This window comes from Micromesistius poutassou (genome assembly GCF_964030765.1).
Source record: "Micromesistius poutassou genome assembly, chromosome: 13".
In the NCBI taxonomy this organism is placed as follows: domain Eukaryota; kingdom Metazoa; phylum Chordata; class Actinopteri; order Gadiformes; family Gadidae; genus Micromesistius; species Micromesistius poutassou.
The window spans coordinates 16,692,080-16,706,749 of NC_140283.1; the positions used below are offsets into that span (position 1 = coordinate 16,692,080).

Consider the following 14,670-nt stretch of genomic DNA (forward strand, 5'->3'; position numbering starts at 1 on the left):
AGAGAGAGAGAGAGAGAGAGAGAGAGAGCCCTGCTTCATCTCTTGTGACGCCCGCCCCAGAGTGAGTGGATAACTGGAGGGGGGACACGACACCAGCGGACGCACCAACAACAGGGCTCCTGACCCGGGGTGAAACTCCGGGTCCCCCCCTCAACCCCCCACCAACAACAACAACACCACCACCACCACCACCACCACCACCCCCACACCCACACCCACACCCCCAGCTCCACCACTCCCTGTCCTGCTGTGTGGAAACGCAATCAATCCTTTTGAAACCCATCGTGTTGTCTTTTGAACTTTTGGAAAGAGAAACGCATGTGTGCGTGTGTAAAGCGACGATCCCTTGAATTAAAACCCACAGTTCAAAGACGTATGCACTGACGTGCTTCAGATAGGAAGTGTCTAGAACGAGCACAGCTTTATCACCGAATCCCAAAGAGATTATTAAGACCCAATAATAAACCACAACGGTGTGAATGTTTGTTTAAGAAAATGCAACATACAACCGGCGGGCATTTTCTCCCTTACCAAAGTCGCTTTAATCCCAGTCAAGCCCAGCTCCCGTCTGGTGGTCAATTAGCCCCCTGCTGCCGCGTGCTTCCCGATCCTGACCCCGCGGCGTCTGCACTCCAAACGGAGGACCCCCCCCCGTCTCCGGTCCCCGGAGCCTGAACTCAGATCAGATCAGCTGTTCAGGGAGTGGGGGGGGGTGAGAGAGGGGCGGTGCGTCCACCAGAGGGGATCAGAAGAATCCCAAAAAGGGTGAAAAAAAAAAAAAGAGTTAAAGAGAGACAAAAGAGATTATAATAAAGGAGAGAAACTATCTCTCTCTCTCTCTTTCTCTCTCTCTCTCTCTCTCTCTCTCTCTCTCTCTCTCTGCACTGCTACAAGACCGTGTTCTGTATCCAAGCTGTCGGAGCGCGGCAACTGGGAGAGAGTGACTGAGGGAGTGAGCCGGAGCGCTGGTCTGTAAGTAGGCAAGCGTGTGTGAGAGAGACAGAGAGAGCGAGAGAGAGAGAGCGAGAGGGAGAGAGAGACAGAGGGAGAGCGAGAGAGAGGGAGAGGGGAGAGGGAGAGAGAGAGGGAGGATGGGAGGGTGTGAGAGGGAGGGAAGGAAAGAGAGTGGGGAGGGGTCTGTGGGAATATGTTGGAGGAAGATTTTGTGGATGATTTTATGTGAATGTAGATTTTTTATAGTTCCCCCTGTGTGTATGTGTGTGTGTGTGTGTGTGTGTGTGTGTATGTGTGTGTGTGTAACGGACAGAGGCAAATGAGGCAAGAAAACGGAATACCATTAAACTGCAATGCACACACCCACACACACATACATACATACTGTATGTACACATCTAATCTTTCATTGCATAATCTCCACGCTTAAATAATTAAATAAAAGTAATAATTAATCCATATTCTACACTCCCACTTACACCCCCCACCATGCACTGGCCTGTTTAATTTTAATGAAACCTGCTCCTTCCTAATGACGAGGTGTAGGTAATGGATTCATCAGCCTCAATATCGGCTTGAATATGGTTTAGTAATTGATTTTTTTTCCACCTTAATTATTTCGGTTAGTGTATCCGTCACAATGCCTGGTGACGTAACCTGCTATTAGATTCAGAAACAAACCAATGTAACCCAGGTGATATCGGCTGTGTCGTCCAGGGCATGTGCACGTCTCTGTTGCCCATCACGTTTTGTGTTACCACGTAAACACTGAGTGCATCAGTGCGAACGGCCACAGCCACGACCAGGTTGAAAGCCTAAAGGCTTAGTTGTGGGGGTTAATGCCCTTCACGTCCTGGCGGAACCTCCTTGCGTCCACCGCAAGGGCCTGACGTGCGCCTCCCAAAAATCGTAAGCGTGCGTCGAGGCGACTCAGCGCCAAGGGCTGTGATTGGTCGGCCGACGTAAACCCGACGCAGAACCAAAACAGGTTCGCGGCGGCGTCGAAGCGACTGCGTGGTCATTGCGTTGCGTTGACGTCCCGCCATAACTCTACCTTTAGTGGGAAGCTGCCTCTTCCTTGATCGCGGTGTCTACAGCGCTGACCGAGGGTCAAACGCGTCAAAGGCAAATAACAACAGACACCCATCCCCGACCCATCCCCCCTCTCTGCAGAACAGTCATACTAAACCAATGGCTTCTCTAATTGCACCATTGGTTTTTCCGGCTGTCCTTTTTAAAATCACTACCCGACCTGAGTGATTTATGTTGTTTTCCTCCCCGGAGTGCTGCACTCCCCTGAGTCCTGCATCTCGTCTCTCTATCTCGGCCGTCCACACCGCTCTCCGTGTTCTGGTTCATTCTAAACGCTCAGCCCTTTGCATCGGACCGCCTCTATGTGCCGTACGCAAATATGAATAAAGTTTGTTCGCCTGTCAGCGGCGCAGACAGGGGAGGCCAGTGGCCCCAGCTGTTTCCCCGGGCCGTGCGGGCGCGGTCACATGGTTCTCCGCGGCGGGCCTCCTGGGGTCAGGGGCGGTTAATGCTCCGGCACACAGGGACATGAGGAGAGAGAGACAGAGAGAGAGAGAGAGAGAGAGAGAGAGAGGGAGAGCGAGGGGAACGAGAGAGAGAGGGGAGGGGGGTCGACAGAGAGAGGGGAGGGGAGCGAGAGAGTGAGAGAGAGAGAAAGTGAGAGTGAGAGAGAGAGCGAGAGAGAGAGAGAGAGAGAGAGAGAGAGAGAGAGAGGGGAGGCAAGCGAGTGCGATAGAGAGAGAGAGACAGTGAGAGAGAGAGAGAGAGAGCGGGGAGGCGAGCGAGAGAGAGAGGGGAGGGGAGCGAGAGAGAGAGAGAGAGAGAGAGAGAGAGGAGGTGAGCGAGAGTGAGAGAGAGAGAGCGAGAGAGAGAGAGAAGAGGCGAGCAAGAGAGAGAGAGAGAGAGAGAGAGAGAGAGAGGAGGTGAGCGAGAGTGAGAGAGAGAGAGCGTGAGAGAGAGAGAGAGGGGAGGCGAGCAAGAGAGAGAGAGAGAGGGGGGAGGCGAGCGACAGCAAGAGAGCGAGAGAGAGAGAGAGAGAGAGAGAGAGAGAGAGAGAGAGAGAGAGAGAGAGAGAGAGAGAGAGAGAGAGAGAGAGAGAGAGAGAGAGAGAGAGCCTGGATGACGGCTAGTTGCTATCACATGGGCAGTAGAGGAAGGGGCGTGGCCCTGGGGAAGCTCTTGGGGGGGCACTGTGGTGGAGTGGGGAGCAGTTTGTCTGATGATCGGCCTGGTTGAAGGGTGCTGGGAAGCAATTGGGCGTCCCGTGTCTGGGGCTCCGAGTGCCCCTTTAGCATCTCCCCAGTCGGACTCTCTGACTGCACAGACTTCACAGACCCCCTGTGTTTCTATCTTTGCCCATGTGGGTGTGTGACCATTACCAAGCACATGAATCATGAAACGTATGCGCCACATGGTGCTATTGATGGTCCTGGAAGCATATCCCTCTCTCGTGCACAAACATCAGAACCAACTGCTGGCTCCGCCGGAGATACACACACCTGTTTCTTAGGATATTAATCATTTCTTATGATATTAATCATCTGATATCAATATGAATTACATCATTAGGCAACATCAAATCAATATTAGCAATCCCAACCCAAAATCTAAGCATGAATTGTCCCAGAAGAAAAGGCCATTTGTATATTCTCTATACCATAGTGTACTTAGGGGCATGGTATCCACTTCCCCTCACAAGTCATATATAAACAAACAGATGGGAGATAGTAAGAAAACCGTTGACAAGGTCATGATGAATAATGCAGCACCTTGAAGCGCGATGGATTCTTCACTCGGGAGCTCGGGACAACGGCTTTCATCAACTCAATGACATTTGCAAAGATCCCGGATCCCAATCCCAAGTATTGAGTGTGAAGGGTTTATACTGCGCCCACGTGCATCATGGACTGACCTAACTAACCCCCTTCCTCCTCCTTCTCTATCTCCTCCTCCTCCTCCTCCTCCTCCTCTTCCCATGTTGTAGGCCTCATTCATTAGACAAAAGGCTGCATGGAAACAGGTTTTCACAAACATAACACTCCACATGCTTCGCAGGAAGAGGAAAAAGGCCAAAGCACATTGTGTTCCTGCACCCGTTATTATTTGCCGGAGACACTTGGCCCTGCATCGAACAAGGATTTCCTTTGAGTTTGGCATTCTTTCTCTCCCTCTCTCCCTCGCTTTCTCTCTCACTTTGAATCTTTTTTGCCTGGCCCATGAAGGTAATGATTAACCTCACTCTGTGTACCATTGAAACCGACGGGGCATTCAATACAGATGTGACATTCAATAATAACAATTCAGATATAGACTTCACTTAGCGGTCATCATTGTTATTGTGAAAGTGGAAGAACATTTATTTTTCTCTCTTGGAAAACATCCATTCGAAGGATTCAGCCTGATCCAATTCCTTTTTCTATAAAAGTCCATTCTGAAAGTCCATAAAAGTTCTGATCCTCTGTGGGAGTAACCCATGCTTTGAATCCCAGGCCTGTCAGCAGCCAGCGGGAATAGGAAACCATAGAGTGGATCTTTCTGTTTGTGAATACTCTCAAGGGCTCCGGTACCGCAGGTCAGAAGGACTCAAACCATCAGCCCATGTTCTTGGGAAAACCTCTTCCAGCATGACTTCCCGGTTTCACCCTCCCCCCCCCTCAGACGATCCACCTTTCATCGCTGGTCAGCTGGTCACCTCAAGCGAAGCATACACCAAAGTGGAATATATGAATCAGTCGCCACTTAAAAGGAATGTTTAGGAGGTGTACGAAGTTGTTGTTGTTGAGGTTGTTACAGGGCACCGATATCGACTGAAATGTTGACACACTGTTACCAACCCACCCAGCCTCACACACCATCACACCCCCGCCCCCCTAACCCCCATCAGAGGCAGGCCCCTTGATGCTCTCGGCAGGTCTCTCCTCATACATGGGAAGCGGATCCTCATAATTGCCTCCAAGACATCATTTCTTGTTAGGAAGCCATAAACCCCCATCTTGAACGCAACGGGGTGTCACTTAACATCGGCAATTACAAGCTCCAATCATAACCTCCTCAGCCATCTGAAAATTATTAGGAGAAGCATTTCTGTTCCCCTGCCCAACCACAGCAGACCCCCCCAGCCCCGCCCCCCACCCCAAAAACAAACACACACTCACGCACACACTGCAAAACAACAAATATCAGACGCAGAACCGGCGCTCGTCTTTACGACTTTCTTGATATCCGGAGTCAAGTAGCGGTGTTATTGGGAGTCCTAGCCTTGTGAAGAGCGTTATTCAGTGAGAGAGTTTAGAGACGAGAGGAAAACTGGATACTGTTGGATACTATGGATACTGTTTGCAGGTTGAATGGTGAAATGGCCTTTTTTAAGGACACTCACTTTATCAAATTTGTAATAAGACTTGTTTTTTCTGTTGTCCAGTCTAGATTGCGGGAACCGAGCACTTTCGAAGTGGTTTGGCATCATAAGTGAAGGAGTGTCATATTAGTTGTTAGGCCTAAGGCCTGTTTTAGTTGTAAAAAATGTAAAGGAAAGATTGCTGTTTTCATTTTGTAGTTTGCTGCGAATCAGCAGTTTGGTCTGATCTATAACATCCTCTGCAGAGATGTGGTGGCAGACTACAATAACTACTCTCAAATCCCCTTATTGTGGAGATTCTGATCTCCTTCCCCTAGTCCTAACCCCCTGTTATTAAGTCTAAGGTCCGGACTGTCTACACACTTTCCCCATTAGATCATCCATTTAGAGTACTATGCCATATCAAATTTGTGAATGGAGCATCAAAATAAATACTTAAAGAGACCTCAGATTGTGACCAACTAGGCTTTATAGGCCAATGAATTGTGGTATTTAATAGCACAAACAAACGTTGTTTTTCAAAAAATAAATCCTATCTATTTCAAAGCTGTAATTCTTATGCAAGCTAAATGGCCAAGCTCCATAGGTAAAGAGGAATGCTACTCAATTAACATTCAATGGTTATGTATCTTAAAACATGCAGAAATCTCAACATGTAAAAATAATTTGGCACTCAAATTGTACAATGTGCCACAAGGGGAAAGCACAGGGCTATCTTGTTCTCCTTTGGTGCATAGACAGACAGGCAGAGAGTCCGTGTTGCAACAAAGGATAGATCTAGAAAATATTAACCAGGGTGGTCGTTTGAACATCACTGCCATTCATCCTCGCCCGTGTGTAAACAAAGTCCCAAGTACACTGCAACCTGTCATTTGAATACTATGGAAGATCACTGGGCACCAAAGCTGTCAATCAAACAGACAGGACATGGCAATGCTGGGTGTTTAAATGTTTTCTGAAGGTTGTTTTTGTCCAGGCATTGAAAAATACACGTTGTTCCCATCTGCAAAAGGGATGAATACGAGAAAGATATCTTTGCTCAAACAAATTATAAATGAAAACAAACCAACAACATTGCTCAAGGGCATAGCCACTCTCACACTCGAGATAACCACATTAATACCGTCCCCTTTTTCTCTTTGTATGTGACTAAACGGCTGTGTGTTGATTGCAACACATTTATATCCCGGGATATCAATATTAATGAATATATAATTGCATTTCCTATGATTTAAAATGAATAGCTTTTCCTCGCAAGAGCAGCTGTGTCTTACTTTCTGTTCAAAGTCGTCACTGTTGTCTTGGCCCAGAATAACTAACAGAGGGGGAAGAAAAGGAGAGTTTCTCTTTGCTGCAATCAATTCCACTCCAGAGCCACTGGAGTGGCTAATATAGATCCTCTTCGTCTTCGTCCTCTTCCTCTTATTCTTCTAGCATCTAAAATAAGTACGTTGTGCAAGGGGTAAGGAAGGGAGGGATCAGCAGTGGACGAGGCCTAACCGATGAGCAACTGTAGAGTAGAGGACGCATTGCACTGCGTCACAGAGCACTGCCTTGATTATCAGAGTTCTTTAGTGGAGACGCACGCAGAAACCCCCCCCCCCCCCCCCCCCCCCGTAGAAAAGAGGAGAGAAATCAGGATTGAGATAGGTGTGACGTGTTTAAGCCGACATTTTAAAAGACGTGGTTATTTCCTATTTTCGTGATTTCGGGTTGTTGTTAAAACAATAAATATGTAAAAGGTAAGACCTTGACAAACATAATTGTTAAGATAGATGCTGGATAGACGCTTTTTTTTGCCATGATTCGTGTTAACCAAAGCTTTGAACCAACAACTCAAAGCATTTGTTTGTCAACAATGCATGACAGTTAGAACAGCGATGAGCGATAGCCAAAGAGAATGCGAGAGGATGTGACTACTACACAACAAAGGCTTCCCAGAAGATCCCCACAGCTCTGCCTGTAATACATTTATAGGCATATATGGGTTCACTATCAATGATGGATGATTCTCAGTTCGTTTTTTGGCTTGGATGAGTGCGAAAACAACTAAAACGTCAAGCTGATTCTCCTGGTTTGCAGGAGGTTAGTTAACTGCCACAGATGCTCTTCAGGGGTTTCCACTAATGAAACATGACCAAGTTTGTACTCTGTTGTGTAGGTCTACTTTGTGTTGCTACATGTTATCTTTAAATAGTAGCTCTCAGGTGTCCTTTCGTGTTAAAAACGTAGTGATTGATTATTACCACGTTGGCAATAAATCCACAACATATGGAACGCTGCATGCAACTGTTCCTCTGAGGTTCATGGGAGAACCAGAAACATACACTCAATTCGCTCCCGACGTTCAATTTCCCTGCGTTTCCAAGACAACGAGCCCAGACCTGCTTCTTAAAGTGCCAATCCTGAAGTTCATGCATCATTGTGTTCTCCTAAGCCCAATGTTATCCAAAGAGGAAATGGCCCAGAGGAGGGTGCACCAGTTTAATAGAAGTACCTTGTGTCATTTGGGACTAATCTTATTCCCACAGGAATCGGTTTCAGATAATACAATGGTGAAGCGAGTACTATCAAAGGAAATGTGTGATTCATGACCAATTCTCCCTAGAAAATAGGTTTCAGAGGTGATCATGTCTATTCAGGCATTGTCAAGATAAAAAGCCTGTACCAGACAAAAAGTGAGAGGAAGAGTCAAAAATATATTTTAAGGCAACTACCTAGCTGTAACCATGAAAATCAAACCATGACCCTATGAAAATAGGTCCTTAGCAGGCTGGATTTGATCACATGTATTTTCTTTTTATCCGCACCATCCAAATGGGGGACATCGCTGCTAGACATCTTCCCTGGATGTACCCAAAAGCAAATAGGGTTTTATGGTTTAATGTGATGAGTTCTCCCCATCTGTCTATTGTTCTGCTGTCCTGGTGAGTCAGCCAGAAGGCAGAATGGATTGTTATCCTCAGCTAATGTGGTTCACCTTGGAAACTTGCGAGAACATTTCAGATCTTGTTTGTTACTTTCACTCTGTTGTCCAGGATTCCCCTAACCAGCCAGTCTTACAGTTAGCCGGTCTTTCCACACTGACACACTGTACACTGACTCTACACACCAGTGTTGTGCATGAACTAGTTCAAAAGAACTAGTTCATTGAACAAGTTCATTTTTCTATGAACTTTGAACTGAACGTAACATATTTTTTACTTAAGAACTTGAACTTGAACTAGTTCAGATTTTGTGACATTCTGAATTGATGCTTAGGTCCAGAAGACATGTTTATTAAATAGAGTTACTGCCTTAGTTGTGATGAATGAACAATCTCATAACAATCTGAGATTGTAGTGATGGGCAGCAGTTTTTCTTCGGTTTCTAAAAAAACTGTTAATGAACTGAACATGAACTAGTTCAAAACTTTATTGGTGAACTATGAACGTGAATTTATTCATTTTATTTTGTATGAACTGAACTTTGAACTAGTTCATGTGAAGTGTGAACTTGCACAACACTGCTACACACACACACACACACACACACACACACACACACACAAACACACACATTGCCTGATTACTGTCAACCTTACCTGTGTTTTGTTAGTCCGTTTATAAAAGGAAAAACACATAACGTTTCATTTTAATCTTCTGTTCCTGCTGCCCTATTGTCACTTTCATGCAGTGGTTTTGTGACGATCACAAACTGCTCTTGGCAGGTGCACAAAAGATGTTTAATAGAAACACTACAATGAAAATCTTCCAGGCCAAGGGAAGGGCTCCTGTGATGAGTCAAACGTAACACACCTGGACATCTGGCCTGTGGTTCTCCTGGTGATTCACAGCCCGTCGACCCAATGTGCCGCTTGAACGGAGCCATAGATCTTCTACTTGAAGATATGACCTTCTAAATCTGCTGCTGATCGGAGCATGGCACACTGCACCTACCACAAATAGGAAACCCAACAGACGATGTATCAGCCTGTGTCTGACTGACATTATTCATTCCAGCATGCATTTTCACTAGATATATAAATTGCTTGCCAAACAGGTGATTGGCCGAATAAGTGATCACTGGTGTCAGGCCAAAACATATGGTAAAGGGTTTCTATGCAAATTTCACAATTACATCTTTTCATCTTTATGTCATACTACTTTTAAATAGATACATTGCATTAGGAGATAATGGTCTGATAATAAAAGTGTCTCATAGCCTATTTATACATTTTTGTATATATTGTATGTATTTTTTATGCCTTTTAGGGACAGGAGAGTGGAGAGAGCCGAGAAGGTGGGTCGAAAGAGAGAGCGACTGAGCAAGTAGCGCGGGACCGCAGGTCGGAAACCAGCCTGCGCTGAGTGGTACCACTCCTGTGGTCAGTGGGTGGAGATGGTGACGGCTCTCCAGGAGGTGAAGTGGTTCTGCAGACCGGCTATCGATTAGGTTCCTGATGAGACGCCGAGTCACTTGTTTGTTGTTGTGTCTATCGAAAATCTGAGGAACAGCGTTCCAACGTGATTATGATTAGTGGTTAGGCAGCCTCTCCACTCCATGGAGGAGACCAAATTATACCAACCGGATGGGGGTCTGCAGGTCTGTGTGTTTCTGTGTGTGTGTGTGTGTTTCTGTGTGTGTTACACGCAGCATGTGTGTGTGTGCGTGTTTCTGCATGTGTGTGCGTTTCTGCAAGTGTGCGTGTGCGCGTGCGTGTGTGAGCATGTGTGCGCGTGTGAGTGTGGAGTCCACTGGGGGATATTGATGAACCAAAGCAGGTGAGCCAGAGGACCCATAAGCGGAGCTAGAGACTGATGAGCTGACCTTTGATCTCAGAGGTGTGTGTGTGTGTGTAGGTCAGGTGAGGCCCTCTATCTGCACCTCCGTCTGATCTATATTCACCGCAGAGGGCCGTATATTGATACCTCTTCACCTCGGCTGGGGAGACCATCCGTCAGAAAGATAAGGTGGTTAACCAAGTGCCCGACGTTTACACTGATGGAATAGGCTACTAAACATTAAAGGGATTTTTGATGAGTCGTTTTATGTGCTCACTAACTTGAGTCAAGCACAGCTGGGTTTCAGCTGGGACAGCCATGGTGTTCCTGAAACAGACATGCCCAAACCTGGGACCGTGATACTAACTGATAGACGAAAAATTGCTTCCAGTAGGAAGCTGTAAACATTTTGTAGGTTTATTTAAGAGCGTCCCAAAATACTTAACAACTTAACAAATAACTAACTGGGCTCGTTTCCTTCGTCGTTTAATAATAATAACAGAGAGAAATGCAGTCCAGCCGTGAAATAAATCCAAACCAATAGTTTGAAAGACAATATTGTGTATGGATTACTTGAATAAGTCACATTGCAACTGAAGCGATAAGCTTTCGCTGCACTGTTAATTAGTCGGTCACACATTCATCAATACAAACAGATACTAAAGGTCATGATACAACTTTGCCCAAGGTTGTGTGCCCAATCAGTGTCATCCACCATTTAACCATCGTCTCACGGTACTTATTTTAATGTAGCAGCAGCAGCAGCTGGTAAGACTAGGATGAGTCTCGCAAACTGTAATGCTCATTCGATTACTGTCCTCACACGGCCTCAGGCTCCTCCACAGTCTACTTAGATTTGTCATCCGTTGCATGGGGCGTTCCATTCGCTCACATTCATGCACACACACACACACACACACACACACACACACACACAAAAACACACACATGCATGATATAGCACAAACACATCATCCAAAATCATTAACAACACACACTCTTTTTGGTGAGAAAAAAAATCATGAATCAAAATCAGTGGCATATGCAGGCCAAGGCAATATAGACCGAGGAAACATATAGAAGGTAAGCCTACATTATGATGTTTTTCCAATTCATTCATAAAATTGCTGTACACTGTGGGTTGGATTGTGCGTACTTAGTGACCAAAGTGTTATTTCTTGAGAGCTTAAAATAAACACTAATGGTGCATATGGGCTACAGACCAACAGCTTGTACGTGTTGGTAATCATTAGGGGTTGAGAACGCACTTCTGGATTGACGGACTGGCGGTTATGTGTAGAAATAGAGCATTAGTAATAAAAGTAATAGAACTTTGAACCATAGGAATAACAAGCATTTCAATTCAGTCATTTTGCAGACATTTTTATCCAAGCGGCTTCTACAGGCTGAGAACAAGCGAGCAATCTTGGTTTTACAAAAATGTAAAACCAACAGACAGCAGATTCTACAATATAATAGAAACATGTTCATTATTATGAAGCCGAATAAAAAGGAACAACCCACCATATAAAACCATGATAAAAATGAATTGAGTCAAGCAACTGATTTCCCTCACAGTGCAAGAAGAACTGGCGAGAACTGGCAGACTCCAGAGTTTCCAGTATCCAGTGAAGGGAGTGGGGGGGGGAGTACCAATAGCACCGGTAAGCCCTTCCTTGTAAGCCACGTTTCATTTGCCTAAGAAGCGACCACATGCTGCAGGAAGTAAATGGCCTGTCAGAGGTCTCATCCTAAATCATTGAGCAGCAATCTAGATTTGTCAGAGCCTGAGGCCGGCCAAGACAGAGTGGTGTGAGGCCGATTAAAGCATTGGCTGATTGCCTACAAAGGACCAACAACAAATCATTTACTGGGATTTGTATTGAGCGGGGACTTGATTCAAGGGTCAATCCTCTCCTGCGTTAAATTAGTTTTAGCTTTTTCCCTCGGTTTTGGTCTAAATAAAAGTAAAGGTAATATATCATTAATATCATTTTAATTATTATTTTGATGTGTACAGTAATGGGAAACAACCCACAAAATCACAGGGGGCTGTGGGGAAGCCTGGGGAGGAAAGGCAGAACATGCAGGTACTGTGTACTATTTCGTAGCCGATATTTGGGATAATTGCTTTTTTTTTTGCCAAGGGAGACAAACCGATTATGTTTTTCATTTTTTTGTGGTCCCAAGTATGCAGCATGCTATTGAGCATTGAATGTCCATAGGTAACACAGATATATGTTATTAAGAAGCAGGTAGTGATTAGAAAAGTTAACACAGATACATGTTATTAACAAACAGGGAATGTTAAGAAAGGTAACACAGAAACATGTTATTAAGAAGAAGGTAGTGGTTAGAAAGGTAACACAGAAACATGTTATTAAGAAGAAGGTAGTGGTTAGAAAGGTAACACAGATACATGTTAGAAGCAGATTGTGGTTGGAAAGTGAACACAGAAACTTACATCACTAAGGAACATTAAAGTGGCAGTCCCAAAGATGCCTGTTACAATTTCTTTGGTGGAACCTTTTGGGGAAAAAAACTGTACAAAGACACACACACACACACACACAAGTCGAGGAGCGAGTCTGTTGTGGTCGCTCCTGCTAGGCGATGGCAAATGCGCCGCTTACTGGGGGGCCTAACATTCATAATACCTCAGAAGAAAGGGCTCCTGGTGTTACCTCATTCGGTGATACAGGACTCTGAGGATTCAGTGACTGACATTTATTTAAATGAAACTCTTTGGAGAACACAACTTGACGGTGCGGGTTAGGCATTTTGCTTTACAGGTAGGCTGTGGACCGGAAGGGAGTTGACCAGCCTTATCACCACACGACCCACGTCTTAATTTAGAGCAAAACAAATCCATAATCATATAAACCACAGAGAAAGTGTCCCCACGCGATAGAATATGCCCTTCTTAATAACACAGTAAAACATAGCCACCCCCGGTAGAAGCTACACAACCCTGCATTTAGCAGCACTCACAAAGCTCAGAGAGAACAGGATTCAATGCGTAGGCGAACCCACTGACGTTGAACTACATGGCATCTTCTAGACTTTCCGACCACTACGTTTGTCTTGGCTAAAAGCGATAATGTGATAGTGCTTAGGTCCGGCACATGAACACATTTCACAGGATTCAGGATAAGCCTCTGTGGAAAATATGCCAACTGTGATCTCCCTCCTCCAGTGTTTTTATGATCTCTATGGTAACCGTGGCTCCTTCTGGTGGTTACCTGCGCTGAGGTGAACCGAGGGAGATAAATGTAGTGTATGAGCAGCGTGTTTGCTCGGTGTCGCTCTTCATCAACAGTGACAATGTTTGCTCTGTCCTGCTCTCTCTTCGTCAACAGCGACCTTAATGGTATAGTTGCCCGCTGCGGAGAATGCATTATATATCCATCGTTCATGACAACCGATCAATCCATATAACTCAGGTAGCATGAATGATTAACACAGGAATGAGATGAAAATGATGACATAACGTTAATAAGCTCCAGAGGGGAGGCCTCTATCTTAACACTAAGCGTGGATATAATTAAAACGGGAACAGATTAATGTGTCGTTGCAGCACAATACCTTATGACATGTCTAGTGTGATACAGAAAGGCACATTTACTCACAGCTACCTTAATCAGCAGCTTCACCTGCAGTAACCTAGGCAACTAGCACTAACTAACCTTAATAAACACATTAGCATTAACCTTAATAGGCACGTTAGCAGTAACCTTAATAAGCCTGTCAGCACTAACCATAATAAGCACATTAGCAGTAACCTTAATAAGCAGTTGTAGTAGACAAGTTGTATTAATAGCAGTAGTAGTAGACTAGTTGTAATAGTAGCAGTAGACTAGTTGTAATAGTAGCATTAGTAGGAGACTAGTTGAAGTAGTATAGTGGTTGACTAGTTGTAATAGAAGACTAGTTGTAATAGTAGCAGTAGTAGTAGACTAGTTGAAGTAGTATAGTGGTTGACTAGTTGTAATAGTAGTAGTAGTGGTAGACTAGTTGTAATAGTAGTAATAGTGGTAGAATAGTTGTAATAGCAGTAGCAGTGGTAGACTAGTTGTAATAGTAGTAGTAGTGGTAGACTAGTTGTAATAGTAGTAGTAGTGGTAGACTAGTTGTAATAGTAGCAGTAGTGGTAGACTAGTTGTAATAGTAGTAGTAGTCGTAGACTAGTTGTAATAGTAGTAGTAGTAGTGGTAGACTAGTTGTAATAGTAGTAGTAGTGGACTAGTTGTAATAGTAGTAGTAGTGGTAGACTAGTTGTAATAGTAGCAGTAGTGGTAGACTAGTTGTAATAGTAGCAGTAGTGGTAGACTCATTGTGATAGTAGTAGTAGTGGACTAGTTGTAATAGTAGTGGTAGTGGTAGACTAGTTGTAATAGTAGTAGTGGTGGACTAGTTGTAATAGTAGTAGTAGTGGACTAGTTGTAATAGTAGTGGTAGTGGTAGACTAGTTGTAATAGTAGTAGTAGTGGACTAGTTGTAATAGTAGTAGTAGTGGTAGACTAGTTGTAATAGTAGTAGTAGTGGACTAGTTGTAATAGTAGT

At 44.7% G+C, this 14,670-nt stretch overlaps 1 protein-coding gene across 2 annotated transcripts in view; it reads right to left on the reverse strand.

The window, feature by feature from the left end:
* Positions 1 to 641, reverse strand: part of shisal1b (shisa like 1b) — a gene marked incomplete at its 3' end in the record, with an annotated part of 28,827 nt that extends 28,186 nt beyond the window's left edge. For both annotated transcript variants that reach the window (XM_084477147.1, XM_084477146.1), the window contains exon 1: positions 532 to 641. The remainder of the gene's footprint in view (positions 1 to 531) is intronic.
* Between the last annotated feature and the right edge of the window lie 14,029 nt (positions 642 to 14,670).